Genomic DNA, 19517 nt, shown 5'->3' on the forward strand with positions numbered 1-19517 from the left:
CAAACAAATTTAGGATGAATTATATATGATAATTATAGGGGTTGATGTGGGTTAAATTTGCAGTTATTTAAGATTTGTTGAATAAGTGAAGTCAATGTCGATTGTAGCTTGAATTAATTAGTGTTTGTTTCATGTTTATTTTTGAAATTCTTAATCAACTTCCTGCTAATTCTTGTAAATTTACAGGTTTCTTTTGGAGGAAACAATGGAACTATGATGATTTATAAGTCATAGATTAACCTCTTGTGATCGGCTTTAGATTTCATGATTCTATGGGTTTGCTTGTTCTTCTTCAATTCCCCCTTCATTTTAGCCTATTTTTTTACGTGTATCCATTGAAGGGTTTTGAAAGATTTCATATAATATTATTATTTTGATGCCTTTGATATGTATGTCCTTTAGTGAATCTGCATGATAATTTTTTTGTATATGTATTGCAAACTGATCCATAATGGTGTTGCATTTCAAGCAAGACAGGAGATCGAGAACACTATACAAATACATTTAAAATCAATAAGATCTATGCAATGTTACAGATTGAAAATAAAAAGTGATTGCATTAAAGATCTCCACAATATTGATGCATATTTTCCTTGAATTGGCATTGCCATCAAATCCAAAATGAAAATTTTGAAAAATATAAGTTCCTACCTCTACCTTGCAAGCACTCTAATAATTTTGCACTCTACCGCATTGCTATAGAAACGGTGAACAACCATTCCCAATGTGGCCACAATGACCTTAATTCTAGAATATGCAACATAATGATTATTGGGAAAATTTTAATGTACTATTGCTCTATTTATTGTGGCTTTCAGTGGCTTCATCTAAAAACATAATCATCATCATTATTCCATTGACTGTGGTTGGCCCTTTTGAGCGTTCTCCTTCCATAGGAGATTGGAAATCTATAATTATAGAAGTTCCAAAGATAAATCATGTTATCACTAGACAATTTTAGTGAAAAATAGAACTCACATATTATCCGCAGATCAACCTGCAAGTCCATCTTTTTAAAATATTTTGAAGTGAATTAATCCTAAGTTACTTTGTTACAGTGGCATGGATCCTTTTTCTCTTTGGGAAAAGATTTTTTAATCACTTTTACAATCAACTGCTTGAAAGTGTTGCATCATGATAGGTCGGTAAGCCATTTTCGTTGAGCTCACAGTTCCATTATGGAAATACAATACATAATTCAGTAATTACACTGATATTAATAGAAATTCTTAATTAATCATATATTCTATTTTTCCATACAATAAACTAAAACTATTGAGCTGGGAAGCCAATTTTAAGTAGGAAATTGATATACACCAAGAAAGGGATGAGGCATGTTTGGGACACTACCCAGTCCTTAGCTATTTTCCATAACATAAAGACAACAATCACTCCCCCAAATCCAATCCCCATTCCCATTCCCAATGTTATCAATGACATATTTTCATCTATGTGACTTAACCATTCCACTCTTACTAGGATTATCACCTTGCATTATTTTTCTTTCATTTTCATTACATGAATCTAAAGACAACCCTATAAGAACATATTGTTTTGAAATGAAGTTACATTGAAAGTAGGGAATTGAGTCCCAGTTGGGAATTTCCAACATAGGATGTTTGATGAAACATCTATAAGACTCAACTCATGTAATTTAGAAATGTCCTTGGGAATTGGTCCACTCAAATTACTATGGGCCAAATCCAACTACTCCAAAGTAGACATTTCACTAAAATTTGTAGGTATTCTCCCTTCCAAATGATTCCAATATAAATTCAACAACTGTGGATGGCTTATAGTACCTATGCTTGTGGGGATTTTCCCAGTAAGATTATTGTGAGACAAATCAAGTATAGTGTTTGTAGGAAAAATATATGACAACATATACTCGTATGACCTAGATGATGTGACTTCTAAGCCTTTACTATTCATCCAAAGACACATTTTATTTTGCAAGTATTGGCTGAGGTATATATGTTACACAAGTTTTGGAATGAAAAACTTCACCATTGCACCTTTAAAACTATAAATTGAATTAATTAGTGTTTGTTTCATGTTTATTTTTTAAATTCTTATTCAACTTCCTACTAATTCTTGTAAATTTACAGGGTTTTCTTGGAGGAAATAGAAAAATTGTGATGATTTCTAAGTCATAGCTTAGCCTCTTTTGACTGACTTTACATTTCCTGATGCTATGGGTTTGGCTGTTCTTTTTTAATTCCCCCTTCATTTGAGTTTGTTTCTAATGTGTATCCATAGGAGGGTTTTGAAATATATTGTATAATATTATTGTTTTTATATCTTTGATATGAATTTTTTTTAGGTGGTTTCATACACATATCTACTAAATAAGTGATGAAGACACTCATTTTGGTTGGTGGGTTCAGGACCCATCTGTGTCCCCTACCTCTTAGCATTCCCAAGTCCCTCATCAACTTCGCTAATAAGCATATGATTTTTCATCAAGTATGGAGCTACTTGGTTTCAATCCCTGTATTTTGATTACTTTGATCAAATTATAATGTATAAGAAAAAGAAATTGAAGAAAATTTTGTGTACATATCGAACCTTTGAAATTGATTGGAGTTGAAGCTCACAGGATACTAAACCAATAGGCACAACTAGGCCTCTAGCCCTTCCGAGGGATGGGATGGATGATGGGTCTTGTGAGCCATTCTATGTACTCAACAGTAATGTCATCTGAGTATCCTTTGAAGAAGAAGCTTAAATTTCACAAAAAATCATGGGTGAGAGGCCCCGATTATAGTCACGAAGGTATTCTTGTATGCTAATCTCAGGGCTTAAACATATCTCTATGCTTATTGGTTCAAAGGTAACTCCATGCTTGTTTAGGTATCTAGATCCATGGCTTAGGAGTCGATAGATCCTGAAAACATGCATTGGTTATTCTTGATGAAGAAACTGGTCGAATTGACAGATTTGTGGAGAAGCCTAAGATCTTTGTTGGAAATAAGATCAATGCAGGGATTTACCTTCTAAATGTCAGTGTTTTGAATATGATAATGCTAAGACCCACTTCAATTGAAAAAGAGGTGTTCCCAAAAATAGCCAGTGAGAATCAGCTCTATGCCATGATATTTCCTCGATTCTTAATGGATTGTTAGCTTGAAGTGGCCTGACCCAGGTTTGGAGTTAATTAGCCAAACAAATCCCTACACTACTGGCCCTTTCGGCATTAGCCCGCGGAGCATGGACTGAAGTCTCACCTGAAGTAGTATGGGGGGATGCTGGAGCCTAGTTTCCGCACCCTTGAGATGTCTGAGGGGTTGATTTAGTCCATTGTGCCTACCTTCGCGCAGGTTACTTTGCGCACTTTTCTAACCTACGATACCTTTGCAATATGCTATAATTGTCCTTCGCGCAGCCCTCACCAGGGGTTGAGGTCATTTCGCGCTACTATGGCAGCAATTTGCGCTATTTCCCCAAGTTACACTGCGTATCTTACTTATCCTCTTATAGATGTTAGTTAACCTCACGTAAACAGATAATTTAACTCACATTCAATCAACCTACATAGTTATCTATGTTTGCGCACCATATTGACAATAAAAATACAATTTATACCCAATATATTCAATATAGAAAATAGGAAATAAATACGCAAAATTGATGTAAAACTTCTCTTTATTAATTCTTCAATAGTTACAGACTTGACTCACCCTGCGCACTCAACTGCGAACTATTAGGCCTCTGTGCACTCAGCTGCAGAGCCTTCTCCTACTCTATGACCCAAAGACTTGACTTTACCCTTATATCTTCCACTAAGCTTCTATTCCATGGTCATTAAAATTCTATTCTTTTACAACTTAGAGCCTCGCTCTATTTATACAATCCCATGGTCCGCGGACCATGGGTAGATCTCTATAGCCGACATTACATTACAAAATTGAGGGCGGACAACCCTATGACTCATTTACAAGCTACGTGCTCCACGCCCACAAAATGCGGAGTCTTTACATCGGATTTACAACTTTTAACCAAAATCTAGGCTTTTAGCCCCAAAACTTCCCTTGGGGGATCCCGCGCCCAACAGGCCCCCAACACAAACATCGTGACTCACCCTCGAGTCACTCTGTCGGTGTAGAGATCTTTGCACGCAGACCTCCCAACTCTGCCTGGACTGCTGTAAGGTCGGTAGCGCACTGAGCAGCTTCCTGTTGCACTTCCTAGATGCATTGTTCAGAAACCGTTATATTTGAATTGCGTCCCTGAATCTGTTCCTGCGTTCCCTGCATCTGCACGAGCTTTGCTTCAATCGAAGTGGTAATGACGAATGCCTCATCAATCCATGGTTGTACGCGTGCCTTCAAAATGACTTCCTTATGTCACGCAGCATCTACCTGTTCCTTGAGCGCTTTTGCTTGCTGCATTTGCGCAAGCCTCTATGTAAGGGCCATCGTCTACACAGTCCCTTTGACTTCGCCATACTTTTGTTGTAGCACACGCGCCTCTGTTTCTAAGCGATGTATGTTCGGGTCCTCCTGCAGGGTAGTGAGAACCTTTAGAGACTCCTCAAATGGTCGGGTGCAATCTTTCGCTGCACTATTGATCTCTGTTATTCCCGCTGTAATGGCGCTGGCGCACTGTTCCTTCACCTCTAGTAGAGTTTAAGGTTGCGCCTTCAATTGCAGTTCGGTTATCTGAAGGTTCAACTCTAGCTGAACCTTGGCCATCTCTTCCTTCACCTCGCGCACCCCTGCTACGAGTTTCCAGATGCGCGCCTCCACTGGGTCTTCTGCTGGGATGGCCAACTCCGGGACCATCTGGTAGGTGTCCTCAACCACCTGCATAATCTTTCGGTTCTACACCACTACCTCATCGCGCTGCAAGCTCAACTATTCCATATTGATTCGTTGCTCGCTTATGACCTGTAGCGCGCGACCCTCCCTGGCTTGTAGTTCTGCAGTCACTCTGTCCTGCAGAACATAGAGCGTCTCTCGAGGGAGCACAACCATGTTTATTCCAACTCCCTTCAGTGCACTGACCATAGGCCTGTCAACCTCGTTTTCTATAACCAGTGCTCGCTCTGGGAGCACTATAGTGTTGGTCATGCAGGCGCACAGCATTTCCTCAGCCGCGACCATGCCTACTGCGAGTCTGGTCGACAAAGTACCAGCCTGAGGAGTGCACACTTGCAACTCCTGTATCAGTGCCCGAAGGGCCCCCAACACCATCTGGTTTTCCTCTGTGAACTCTTGGAGGTCCTTCGTGGTGACTTCCCGCACCATCTCCCCTATGTCATGGAGATCCCCCTCAGTGAGGGTGATCAGGTCGAAAGAAGTCTTTGAGGCCTTTGACTTCTTCCGCGACCCCACTTGCTCTCTCAGGAACTATCGCTTTAGTTGTGTGGATGCTATCTGTGGGTCTGCGCCACCTTCCTTTGGATCTGTCTCCTGTTCGAGCAAAGAAAACTTTTCTCCTTCGTGCTTCTTCTCAGCTGCCTTCTACTACTCTTCTGCTACCTTCACAGTGTCGCACACCTCTTGCACCTTGGCTACTGCTGCTTCATTCCTTCTCTTCTCTGCAAACTGCGCCATTCGTAGTTTTGCCTCCTCCTTTTTCCTCTGTGTAGCGGACTTCTCCGCTTCCACTACAGAGTTGGATGGAGCGCACCACTCCGGCGGCCACGACTCAAGGATGAAAAATATGACATCGCCTGTCGCCAGATAAGGTAGCTCCTTCCATGCATTCGCAGTGTCCTTCCTCGCCCTGATGTACACGTGATGAAAGTCTGCCTTGAAATTCGTGAAGCTTTATAGACTATTATAGACAATGGGTGATAACTGCAGCTTACGGTTAATCCCCATTCTGATGTTCATCTCCATGAATACCCAGAATATATTGTTGTCTCTGATCCTCTGTGCATCTTTAGTTTCCCACAGCAAAGCATACTTCACTACCTCCAAAAGATCCTACGCAATCGTTGGGAACTAGCTGTCCTTGGGTAATTCCCAAGCCACCAGCACTATGGATAGCAGAATCCATGCATAGTGGAAAGTCTTCCCCCACTCCTACACCTCACAGAAGTTCTCTAGGAAATCTCTACCCAAGTAATCTACCTAGTTAAACTGGACCCCCTCTACGCACTGCATGGCAAGTGCAACCACCAGTGCAGGCACCTCATCCACGCGACACTTATGCATGACTTTCCTGGCCAATATCTGTGTCGCGACTTTGACCACAGCGTTATTTATACTAGAGATCACGTACCCTCTCTTTTTCTTCTCCAGCTTGAACTTATTCTTCATGGCATCCGCGATGGCCAAATCATCACTTTTACCCTCTAACATGTTCACTGGATCCTCCCCTTTGCAAGGGAGCCAAGTAATTCTGTGAATCGGATGATCTGTGATAGGGATGGGCTCCTCTAGCCACAAATATCCATCATGCATCAGGTAGAGCAGCTGCCTGATGACAAAAATAGTCAATGGGGCGCGATGGTAATACGGCACCCATAGTAGGTTTAACAATTCTGCTTTCTCTACTCCTCGCAACCACTTGTGCAGTCCCAACTCTATGAATCCTGCTGGTGTGTTTTTCTTCTGGTGCATTAGCTGTGTAGTTGCGAGATGTGGGAATTTCTCATGGTCTACGAGATCTTAGTCTTCAAATTTTAGAACTGGCACCCATCCCAAGTGCGCTTCATCAAAAATGATGTCATCGGGGAGCAGTAGAGTCTGCAGAGAGCTCTTGCTCTCATCTAGGTCCTTGGGCACCCTTTCTTTCCCCTTCTGCGGAGGAACATATGCGGGTAGCCTGGTCAGAGGGTCTGCACCCTAGGTTTCTTCCTCCATTTCTTCATCCTCCTCTACTAAGATTTCTTCAAAGTCTTCTTCCTCCTCATCAGTTTCCAAATTGATCACCTTCCTCTTTTCTTCCATGGTGAGCCTCGTCCTTAACGGATTCCTGGGGGACACCCGCACTGGTACCATAGGCTGCTTATCTTTATTAAGTCTCGGTGTGTGAGGTGATCTAGGGATTTCTGCAACTATCCTGGTGCTTTTTGGGGCTTCTCCTACTGTTATGGCCTGCGTGGCCTCCTCAGCGATCATCTCTCCAATATCCATGGCTTCCTCTGGCGCGGCCATACTGCTATTCCACAATTCTCTCAATGGCTCAGGTAAGTGCTCAAACAATGCCTTTGACTTCAAAATATCAAACAAATCGGGGTTCATGAATCTCTAGGCGCGTAATAGCTCAATTCTCAAATTGTCAAGTGTTGTTTGGTGGGTAGCCCTTTGCACTTTATAACACCTTTTTAATTTGAATTCAATTGTTCCCCCCACTTTCGGTCCTGTTATCACTCCAAGAAACTCTCCTAGGTTGTAGCTCGGAGATTCCTGGTAACATATAACCTTCAATATTGTTCTCTGAACTATTGGAATAAATGATGGTTTGGATCAAGTTAGATAACCATTTCAGCTCTGTTTTCACCCAATGCATGCATGAACGCTCTCACCAATACAAGGCTTTAGACCACTAATGCTCAATAAGTTATAAATTCAATGGATAGATGGAGAATATTGACTATACCAGTAGATTGCATACATAAACATACATCAATGGCTAGCTATAGGCAGCAAAAGAGAATACTAACTACACTGGTAGATGCATATATGACCACATATGGATGGCTAGCTACGGGCAGCAAAGAAGCTTGCAAATCTAATATATCAAAGCAGAGATAAGATGATAGTTATCTAGCCTTAGACACAAAGAAAACATGAACAAATTGTTCAAGTGCAAGCATAGAACAACAAAGAGAATGGACATTGAACATATAATGGCAATAGAATCTTATATTGCTAGAATGAAGATGAGAAGCTTAAATGAGAGGAGGAATAATCTCCAAAAGTTGAATCGCTATTACATCTTAGTTTCAACTATTTATAGCCTGTTTACAATGCTCCTGAGCTCTCTAGAAGGCTCGAAGTCTTAATCTTCCTAACATGCATTGTTAACTGATTTGATGCCCTCTGGGCAAGCATGGGATCAGATTTTCCTACTTCTAACAGCAGAGTAACCGCTTTCATATATTTTTGGTGGCTTGTTGCACTATCTGGGAGTTCTCCTATGCCAGAGATGCTCCATAACATTTGTTGGTGTGGCTGTTGTGTTGTCTAAGCTCCCTGAACTTCTTGTTTCAGGTCGCAGCATGCTGTGGTGTCCATGATCACTTTCCAGCCTCTGTCCTTGTCTCCTGGCCTCTGTTAAGTAATGGAAAGGGTCTGCGTACCTTTGTTTTCTCTTTATACTGTAATGAGTGACTGTTTCTGTTATAAACAGAAAACACAGCAAATACTGAGAAATCCCGCCCTTCTCTATCCTTTTCGGACTTCAAAGGTCTTCAAATATGATTTAATTATCTATTGGGTGCGGCCTTGTTGTCATCGCAAGTCGCATTCGGCCTGGCCTGTGTATTTCCTTTATACAATGAAATATGCGAAAACACTGAAAAATGCAGGAAAACTACTTTGGGCGGACTTCAAATTTCATATATTCCACTTCCCGGACCCTTTCGGGTCCAGGCTTCATCGCAATCACACTGGCCAATGCTCCCTTCGTATTTTCGTTATACAACGAAAATACATGAAATACATTAAGATTTGGGCTTCCTCGGACTTCAAAATATATATAGTTTTATTCTGAAACCCTTTCAGGTCTAGGCTTTATCGCATCAACGCTGTCCCCCGTTCCCTTTGTATTTCGTTGAAACAACGAAAACACACAAAACTGCAAAAAATGTTGAAAAAGCTTGGGCGCAGATCTCAAAATATATGAATTATCGCATATAATTACGTTGGGTCCAGCCTATCAGGTCGCACATATGTATGTGCATAGGCCCCGCCCCTTGGTATAGTGTCGATGCGATATAGCGATGTGATTCGATCGCAATCACTGATCGCTCAATGCTCGGGCCTTTTATATATATATATAACACAACATATGTTTCCTACCGATGCGACCCGCCGATCCGATCATCGGAGATCGCTAATCGGCGGTGTCCTGCGCCCCTTCGTAAGTCCTCTCTGTGGTAACACCGATTGCAATTAGCCACTTAGATATGGGCTGTTGATTGGCCAAATCTAACGGCTGCTGTGCCTCAACTATTAGAGCCTCCAATATGTAGTTTTTCACTATTTTTTCAGTGTTTTGGCCTCCCGATAGTGTTTTCCTCCTGCGCTATTTCTGATTTTTGAATGATCTTTAAGCAAATGCTGAAGATTATAAGCCCATTAATGGAATTATTGGCATGCTTTTAAGAAACTTTGGAGACTATAAGAGCCTATATGGATCCATTTGTGGGCCTTTCGCTGGCAAGGCTAACGGGTCCATTAATGCTCCCTTAGCGGCAGATTTTCCTAAATCTTGCCCATAAAGTTTGCCTTAAATGCCCGCCGCCCGCTCCATTTGGTCTCAAACCAAGCATCACATCATGAATAGTGACTGTAACGGTCACTTTCCAATCAACCCGTGTGGCAGCCCAGCTACCCTCCCGCTGTCGCTGACCTTGTGATACTTTGCTACTACGCACAGTCCTATCATCATGCAGCTCCCGGGCAGAGTAGTTTATAGTCTCGCGCCTCCTTTCAGCTGTCTAGAGTGCTAAGACTGTGCTTCCTGCTACTAATCAGATGGTTGAGCCACCTGTGTATAGCTTCGAACGATTGCCATTTACGTTTCTTGGGAATATTTTGCCATTTAATTTTACCAACTACACCGCGCCACCATCTGTGATCTTCTTAATAACGTACGGTCCCAACCAATGCATTCTGAGCTTCCCTGGGAATTGATCAAACTTACTATCATATAGAAACACCAAATCATTCACCTTAAGGGTGCGCAACTTGATATGTCAATCATGCCAGGCCTTTTTGCGCTGCTTTTGTACCTACTAGTGGAATCTAGCCAAAAACCATTCTTCTTCGAGCTCCTCCAACTGCGCGAGCCTCTCCTCTAGGGCGCCGTGACCCATCATACCTGTGAGCACCACTATAAGCAGACTAGGCATGATATACTCCATAAGAATTATGGCCTCTACTCCATAGACAAGCCGGAAAGGTGTCTGTCCTGTCTATTTCTTCCATGTCGTCCTATAAGCCCATAATACTGTGGGTACACACAGGTCCCAATCACTTTGCTGCACATTGAATACCTTTGTCAGCGTGTTGCACACCTTACTAAATGCTTCTGCATGGATAACCTTCTATGCGATTATCCTTCCTATATACTGTCTTTCCAACATTAAGAGCCATTTGCACATTTGTCCCCCCAACACATACTTATTGACCATTCCTTTCGGCGTGAAGTCATATGCCTTAGCACAGGTTGTTTTCCATATGCCTACATCCACCCGGCAAGACTTGCACGTGGATCATTTCATCCATTGTATTTGTCTGTCGATCGCACCCTAGGCTTCCCAAATCATATGCGCATCATCCTTCTACATTCATGCCAGTCGTCAACGCTCCCTTTGTACGTATGCCACCACCTCGCGAGCATAGCACACAGTACCCAATCCAAGGCCTGGAAGCGTTGCTCTTCTGACGCCTCCCTTTCAAATTTATTTAAGAAAGTATCTACCTCACTTAGGCCCTCATAAGTAGGCAGGCCTCTTACTTCTGTCGATATGCAACGCAATGACCTTGTCATCATATTACAATTCAGTGTAGTCACCTCATGTAACCGATTCTGCCACCGCTTCGTTTCATCATCTGAATCCAAAGTACAAGAGCTTTCATGCTCCCATGCAAGCCGTCCATCTGTAGTGGGATTCACCCAATCCTGGTTTTGTGCTATTATCTTATAGATGCAATCCAAATCATCATCACTTTCATAGTCTTGCACTGGCTCTGTATAGCGCTATCCTTCAGTAGGGTCCAGAGGTATAACTATGCGTAATGAATTCTTCTCAAAAATCATCTTGCGCTTCTTTAGATTAATCACATCGTTCATGTCAGTGGCCCAATCAATTCCTAAGAGCGCAGGATAGGGATTGCTATAATCAACAATCTCTATCACTTCAAAGTTTGCTAGCATGCTCGCTCCCTCAATATTGACAGTGATTCCCTGCAATCGCCCCATGGGTATTATCTTCTGCTTCACTCCCATGTCTGCTTCAACAAAACATTTGCATTCAATCCAAAATCCAGAATTACTTGGTCCATTTCATATTCTCCAATTTGTGTGGTTAACCTCATTTCTCTTCCCATCCTTGTCTTATGCTTTCCAATCTTTCTAACTACGCGTGGTTCTCCTGGCATGGTCCCAGCGCATTTGTTAATGAGTTCCTGTGACCCTTTTACATATTTACTGTTGTGCAGTAACTTCATGCATGTTTCCAGGAACATTGTGAGCATAGATGGGTCCATCTCTGGATACAGTCTATCTTTGCTTCCTGAAGTGGAGGCCTCAGCGAAGCTCTTTCTGGATTCCATGAAGGTTTCCTGAGCACACTCCAAGTCAAACTCCGCTTATTTTGTCGGGGCTTTGGAACCCAAGTACTATCTTCCAATTGTTTTCCTTTGTCATCTTCCATCGTGATTCCACTTCGGAGCACAATTTTCACATTTGGATCTTCCTCGCGTGGCTCAGACCTCATCATCTATAGGTTCTGAGTTGAGGGAGGTGGTAGCGCTCCTTTGTCATGTATCCTAGCTATCAGTGTAGGACAGTCTTCCATCGCATGATCAAACAAGGTGCAATATAAACATGACAGCAGCATTGGATTCGTACAATCGTGGGCATAATGTCCTAACCCTCCTCAATTGTAGCATATCAACCAACTGCGACCTCTTCCAAGTCCTCCTCCACCTCGGCCTTGTCCGTGCCCCTAAAATCCTTTTCGTGACACTACTACATTCTAGTCTAGGGGCTGCGATTCGGCCTAAAATCTGTAGGTGGTAGTTCTATCCATCATCAACTCATAGCTTCTACAAGTGTGTTCATCATGTCCCACTAACCTACAAAAGTTACAGAACAATTGCTGCGAATTTTGTGTATACTTTTGTAACATATGGCAATTGTCTATATCATGTTTTCCACCTATTTGACAAATCGCGCACCACAAAGCAGGCGTCACACTAGGTCTTGCTTATGCTTCTGGCCTTAACGGCATCGGTCCTCCTCCCGTGAGGTAATTTTCAAACACCGGGCAGTGGTCCTTGTCATGACCTTGACCTTTGCATTTTATGCACCACACCTCTTCGCACACTTCTGGTCAAGTTGTCCTGTCCTGTTTCAGACTCTGCATTTATAGGCATAAATTATTCAGTTGCGCATGGATATGTTGAACCCCTAAGTTAGGATCCTGCATCGGGGTATCATGCAGCCTCATCACAATCTCTAAGGCCTCTTCCTGAGTCGTTAACTTCCACTGCGATAGCGCGCTCCTTAAATGCGGCGTTAGTGATGCTACAAACCATTCACAATGTTGTCCATCTGTCAGATTCATATTAGCTTCGCGAATCATACAATTCAACCTCTAATCCAACTCCCAAGGAGTTTTGCCTAGTAGCATCGTGATTTCTTTGAATCCAATGATCAACTGTGCTTCAGACTTTGGCCTGCTAAATTCTCTGTTTAGCGCTGCTTGGATATCCATGATTCCCACATTTGGATTATGATTGGAGTGCTTAATATACTAGGTCAGTGTGCGGTCCTGCAGGGTGCTAACCAGTGTCACTTTCTTTATATTTTCATCCATAATTCCCTGTGCTTCCCATACGGCTCGTACAACGAACCAAAATAGGTCTCAATCCTCATTTCCCACTCCCTTGAACACATAAAACTCTATCGTGCTTGCCATATTGACTAGCGGTCGTGATGGAGGTGGTATCTGTGAAGATGGAGGTGAAGGCGGTGAAGCTGGTGGCGGTGTGGGTGGGGGTGGTATTCGTAGAATTCTTTGTCTGATCAAATGGATCGCACTTCGCAGAGAGACCTTTGCGAGCTCTTCCCCATTCCCTCGTGGAGGTGAAATCAAGGGGCTAGTTTCTAGTCCCTTAATTCTTTCGTTCTTGTAAGTTTTTCCACTTCGCGTAGCCCCGAAGATAAAGGTAATTACATAACCATATTTTCGCACAATAACATTTTAATCCAAGTATTCAGAGACTTTACGTACTTAGCTCGCGGTCCCTTAAGAAAGCGTCGGTCTGCCTCGTTGTATCTAACTGAGGTGTCAACCGCGAACTCAGTAATGAATCCTCCTATAAGTTGATCGAGCCAGTGATCAACGATGTGTGTGATCTTATCCTCCAACGCTTCCAACCTTCGTACTAATTCTGGGGTCCACACAATAGGATTGTCAAGTTTCCACCTTCCTTGGCTATCTACTAGCTTCACGATCCACTCGTACAGCTTAGTAGGGAAAGACATGAAGAATATTTCATGGATCTCTATGTATAGGTAGCAGTCTAACCACTCTTCTTTTGTTAGTCGCGAGTTCCTATTCTCCTAAGCCGCGAACTCGTGAATTCTTCTGTCCAACCAGCCTTCAATTCCCTTCTTAATTGGATTCCAATGATACGACATCAGACATCTCTATGTAGATTCCGGTCCTGACAATGGAACCATTTGTTGGCTTGAAGGGGCCTGACCCAGGTTCAGAGTTAATTAACCAAACAAATCCTTACACCACTGGCCCTTTCGACATCAGCCCACGGAGCGCGGACTGAAGTCGCACCTGAAGCAGTATGGGGGGATGCTGGAACCAAGTTTTTGCACCCTTGAGATGTCTGAGGGGTCGATTCAGTCCACTATGCCTATCTTTACACAGGTTACTTCGTGCACTATTCTGACCTGCAATACCTTCACAATCTTCTATAATTGTTGTTTGCGCTGCCCTAACCAGGGGCTGAGGTGATTTTGTGCTACTATGGTAACAATCTGCGCTATTTCCCTAAGTTACACTGCGTATCTTACTTATCCTCTTATAGATGTTAGTCAACCTCGCGTAAACAAATACTTTAACTCACATTCACTTAACCTACACAGTTATCTATGTTTGCGCACCATATAGACAACAGAAATACAATTTATACCCAATATATTCGATACAGAAAATAGGAAATAAATACACAAAATTGATGTAAAACTTCTCTTTATTAATGCTTCAACAGTTACAGACTCGAATCGCCCTACACACTCAGCTACAGGGGTCTGCGCACTCAGCTGCAGAGCCTTCTCTTACTCTACGACCCAAAGACTCGACTTTACCCTTAGATCTTCCGATATGCTTCTATTCCATGGTCATTCAAATTCTATTCTTTTAGAACTTAGAGCCTCACTCTATTTCTACAATCCCATGGTTCGCGGACCATGGGTAGATCTCTATAGCCAACATTACATTACAAAATTGAGGGCAGAAAACCCTATGACTCATTTACAACCTACGCGCTCCCCGCCCACAACATGCGGAGTCTTTACATCGGATTTACAACTTTTAACCAAAATCTGGGCTTTTAACCCCAAAACTTCCCTTCGGGGATCCCACACCCAACATGGATATAGGGAAACCCAAGGATTATATTTTATGACTAATGCTTTACTATGATTCTTTGAGAAGAAATTTTCATTTGGTGCTCACATCATTGGAAATGTGGTAGTGGATGAGGCTTCTTAGATTGGGGAAGGATGCTTAATTGGGCCATATGTTGCAATCCGTATGGTTTATGTGATAGATGAAGGGGCAGATTGTCGCGTTGCACGATTATAAGCGGAGTTAGGATTAAAATCATTCTTGTGTCTCTAGGAGCATCATTGGCTGGCATTATATTGTTGGGAAATGGGCCAGAGTGGAAAAAATAACCGTGTTAGGGGAGGATGTCCATGTTTATGATGAGGTATATAGAAATGGGGGTGTAGTGCTTCCCCACAAGGAAATAAAATCCAACATCACCAAGCCAAAAATTGTCATGTGATTGTTCAAAGAAATCAGCAAGGAATGTTTGCTTGCTTGGCTGATTACTTTAGTGTTTCCATTTTTATATGATGAGGTTGCAGTGGAGAAGATTGTTTTTCTCTCTCATGTTTATCTCGAGAATTGTAGGATACTCCAGAGGTTGCATGATCTTTGGTTTTGGATTTTAGATTTGGTAATCAATGTCATGTAAGTTGTTTGTTGCTGCCTATAAGAGATAACTTTGGAAATCCTATTAGTGAATGAAATTGGTTTTATTTTATAAATGAAATTCAAATTTCTAGAAAAGCTTTCAGTTTTGTAACATGACATTGTTGAAATTGTTATTTTATTTGGATAATTCTTGAATTTGAACTGAAAGAGAAATATACATGGGAAATATAGCTAGGAAATTTTATATTTATCTTTATTATCTATATTGTTATTAATTATTCGAGTACTCAAGGGAGTTATGTAGGTTGGAAGCTACAAACAGTTCTTAGAACTATTAGGTCTGCAAGAGGAATGGAATGCATGTGATGTTTTTGTATCTTTGGATTGCAACATAGCTTAGTTTAAAGTTTTCCTGGGTGGCTATTTTGTGAGGATTGAATTAGTTGGTAGTGATAAAGTTTTCCTGGGTGGCTATTTTGTGAGGATTGAATTAGTTGGTAGTGATATTTATAACAATGTCAAATGGTTGGAATTTTCTACTAGTGATTTAACTTTCTACTTTTTACAAAATGGAAAGGATTAACTATAATTATTTCTTTTAAAGCAGTTATATGAAAAGCTATATATTTTGTTTGATGATTATGGTTATATTGTGATGTATCATCTGATGCTTAATAGAGTCCTTCAAGTCCCTTGACATCTCCTAAAATTCAACAATAGCTACAACGTATGAACATCATTTATATTTCAGCACGACCAAATGACTTATCTATGGGCGGAGTGGAAGCTTCCATTACTCCATGTGCACATGGATATTCTCCAATAGTGTGAAAATGATCAGGGAACTTTCAGCCTAATTGTACTCAAATAGAGACATGCCCTAAAAGGCCTGGCCAATCATAATGCTAATGTTACATAAAAACAGGGGGCTGTAAATTTGGTTTTTCTTATAGATATCACCACCCTTAGGAAAGATTTTCACAGTCATCTACCTGTGTGCTTAGTACAATTTGAGAGAAAGTTAGTTAGAACATGTGAAAGACTGAAATTGGAAACAAGGAACAATATAACTCCCCATGTTGGTTAATGTAAAAATTATAAACATGGCTACTTGCAACAATCCTTCCATTATAGATATAAATGAAGCATTAACGTTATGAAATAATGTAAGCATATTGTGAAATTATGAGGATGGTATGAGGCAATTAAATTCATCAAAAATATGGATCGGATATATGATTTTTCTCTCTTGGAGAATCAAGAGTATTGCAAGAAAAACCTAGATTAAAATCCTTTAGTTTTCATTTTGTATCCCTTTGCACATTACCTTCAAAGGAAATTTGAGAAGATTGGGTAGAGAACAATTGGAAGAAAACATTTTTTCATGACCAAATTAGATTTTGGTGTAATTAGATTTCTTTGTGTATTGTTGAAGAATTAAAGATGTACCAACATGTCCTAAGAAAGGGCTTCTGGTTCTATTGATGAATTATGTTAAGAACATTCTCAAAGTAGTCTGTGATCATTCAAAGTTTTTGGATTAGGCACTAGGATGGAGTTTTAGTACCAAATTCACTTGATTATGGGATTCACTAGTATCAAATATTGAAGAAGAATACCTAGGATAATTCCATGCCATATTTGCAAAGCATTTAACTCAAGGATTGCAACTTCATAGCTAGAGAGGTGTTCAAGAATATGGCTAAACTTGTTGAAGAACAGAGTGAAAACAAATATTGTAATATTGTAGATAAAGAAAATTTTCTCAAATGTAGCAATGATAGATGGCCAATCCATGAAAGTACATATTGTATGGTTCTCACCAATTGAAGAGCTACCAAAACAAAAGTTGGGCTTTCCTCTCACCCCAATGAAATCTAATTGCAGTTGACAACCAGTCAAATAATGTGAAAAAAATATTGGAGAACCAAATAACAAAACAACAAGTTATTCAAAATTCTTGGGATGGACTCTTGAAAACAAAAATGGGACATAGAATGCAAAACCAAAAGTTCATCAAAATGCTTGACATGGGGGTTGTTCCTCCATTCATGTTATCTATAAAATGTTCTTGTGGTGCTAAGTTATGGTATTTTGGATAAGCCTTACAACTTTTCATTTTTTGTCGTACTTTAGTCTTGAGATTTCTTTTTTAGACTTCTTTGATTCGGTTCAGTTCGTATATCAGTCCTAATTAATGGTTGTATACTTCCTTATTTGATAGAAATACTTTTCTTGGGTAACCAGGCCATGGCGTAGTATGTATACCTTTTCCTTTTTCAATTAATTCTTTTTTTACAATAATTTTAGCATTAAAGCAACATTTATTCCTCATTTTCCTTATCAGCATTCCAAGGTGACATGATGAGAAAGGAACAAAAATGGGTGTGAAAAGAAAGTTAAAGGTGGAAATGGAGCTTGGAATGGTTGATGGTTGCATAGGGTGGAAATACATTCTGTAAGAACAATAATAAAAAAAATGGGGAATCTAGAAATCCATAGATATTGTAGAAATAATTTTTTTTGAGAAGAGGATGAAGACCTTGTTATGGGCATTCCAAATAGCATAGTTGTTAATTTCTAGCAACTTTACTAGATGTTATGGACATTTTGCATCACTTTGTGAAAAATATGACTAACCTGGGGAAGTTGGCTAAGGTGTAGTGTTATAAAGAGCTAGAAGAAAGATAGAGAGGGGGAAATTGAATTCATAAAAAATATGGGGGAAATTGAATTCATCGTAAATATGGATCAAATATATGATGTTTCTCTCTTGAAGAATCAAGAGTATTGCAATAAAAAATTATAAGGATGCCCTTTGTGTGGGCAGATTTGTATTCTTTGTATTTGTGTATGGAGTAGTAAGTGAATCGAATATAAAATTTCCTTTATCCTCCACATCTTTGTTTAGTTTTGTGATTTGAAAGTTGTTCTATGTTTTTAATAATATGTCTCTGTTACACAGGTATTCAAAGCATGTTTTGATGATCATGAGTTTTTATTTCATTTTTTAAAGTTTTTTTGAAATAAGAACCTCTATGGAACCCAAAGATTGTCATTTAAAAATAAAAGACCATTGATTGCAAAGAACTAATGCCATAACCACCACCTTGAAAATATTTTATTTTGAAAGTAAAAATTTTTGAGCTTAATTGAACACAACCCCGGGTTTATTTTGGAAGGTTTGCATCATTCACAATTTTTTCATCATCACAATCCATCCGCTTACAATTTCACTCGTAGTAGTGCCAGTGACCTAGGGCACTCTCCAAAATTCAAATCACCTCATCAAAAAGGATCCAACAAGGTCACTCAAAAAAAATGGGGAGACTCTGTCCTGAAAAGAGGATAGGCCCTACCCATATGGGCATCAACTAATTGATAAGCATATCAACTAGGAGAGCAGAAGCAATAGGAATATGAGAACCAGCTCAAAATATTTATTTTGTTAAAACCAATGGATAAATTACTCCTAAAACACAATAGAAAAATATAACACGCAACATATATAAGGTGTTAGCATCACCTACAAATAAATTCACTAAAAATATCATATATCGAATAACCATCAATTAAGAATACTAGGAACATAAAGGCTAGTATCAAAGAGCTTAGAATAAAATACCTCCAAACATTGTGGAAAATTCAAACACTACAACTTTTACAGGCCTTCTTTATCTGAGTATGTGTTCTTAACCCAAAAAAAAAAAGATACACATGGAGAAAAAGAGGTTCTTAAAATGAGCAGAAGTATAGAGACATTGAACCTAAAAATAGCAAAAGAACTTCTTGTTAGAACCATATCTTTGTTTATGACTCTAGCTGGAACACTTTCCTATATATTTTAGTATTTCACATGTGTGTATCACTATTGGATTCATTTTGTGCATTTGAAGACATCAAGAAAATTTTGTGTGCGTCCCAAGAAACTATCATTTTACCATTTAAGGCCTCAGCTTCCTCAAAGGTGTTTCTAGAGATATCCAATGCATGCGGCAACATTTCCCATCTCTCAACATTAAGATTTTTAATTTCCACAACACAAAGACCTTGCTCATCCAGCTTCCAACCATGCCAAATTCCTTCTACTTGAAATAAAATCCCCTCTACAACTTCTTCCCCTTCATCGTTCCTAAGTGAGACGAATTGATCAACTTTACATTGCACAAATATCACCACTACTCGAAGACCAAAGGGAGGAGTAACCTCAAGACCTCTCAATGCTCCATGAAAATCCTCACCACCATTTCTCTTTAGCGATTCATGGAAGCAACTCATGACCGGAGAAGACCTCATTCATGAGTTAACCTATATTTTTGATTCTCCAATATCTTATAAATTATGCTAAACATTGTCATAAACCATATAAAGACAATCCTTATTGATATTATTCATATATATCTCTAGAATACAAAGAGTTGGT

The 19517-nt window shown here is 40.1% G+C and overlaps 1 pseudogene; it reads left to right on the forward strand.

Moving 5' to 3' along the window:
• Nucleotides 1-2355: 2355 nt before the first annotated feature.
• Nucleotides 2356-15068, forward strand: LOC149253407 (mannose-1-phosphate guanylyltransferase 1-like; annotated as a pseudogene).
• Nucleotides 15069-19517: the final 4449 nt, after the last annotated feature.

Source organism: Pinus tabuliformis, chromosome 7, assembly GCF_031772625.1.
Source record: "Pinus tabuliformis cultivar Carrire ecotype Pingquan chromosome 7, CPIR1, whole genome shotgun sequence".
Taxonomy (NCBI): Eukaryota; Viridiplantae; Streptophyta; class Pinopsida; order Pinales; family Pinaceae; genus Pinus; species Pinus tabuliformis.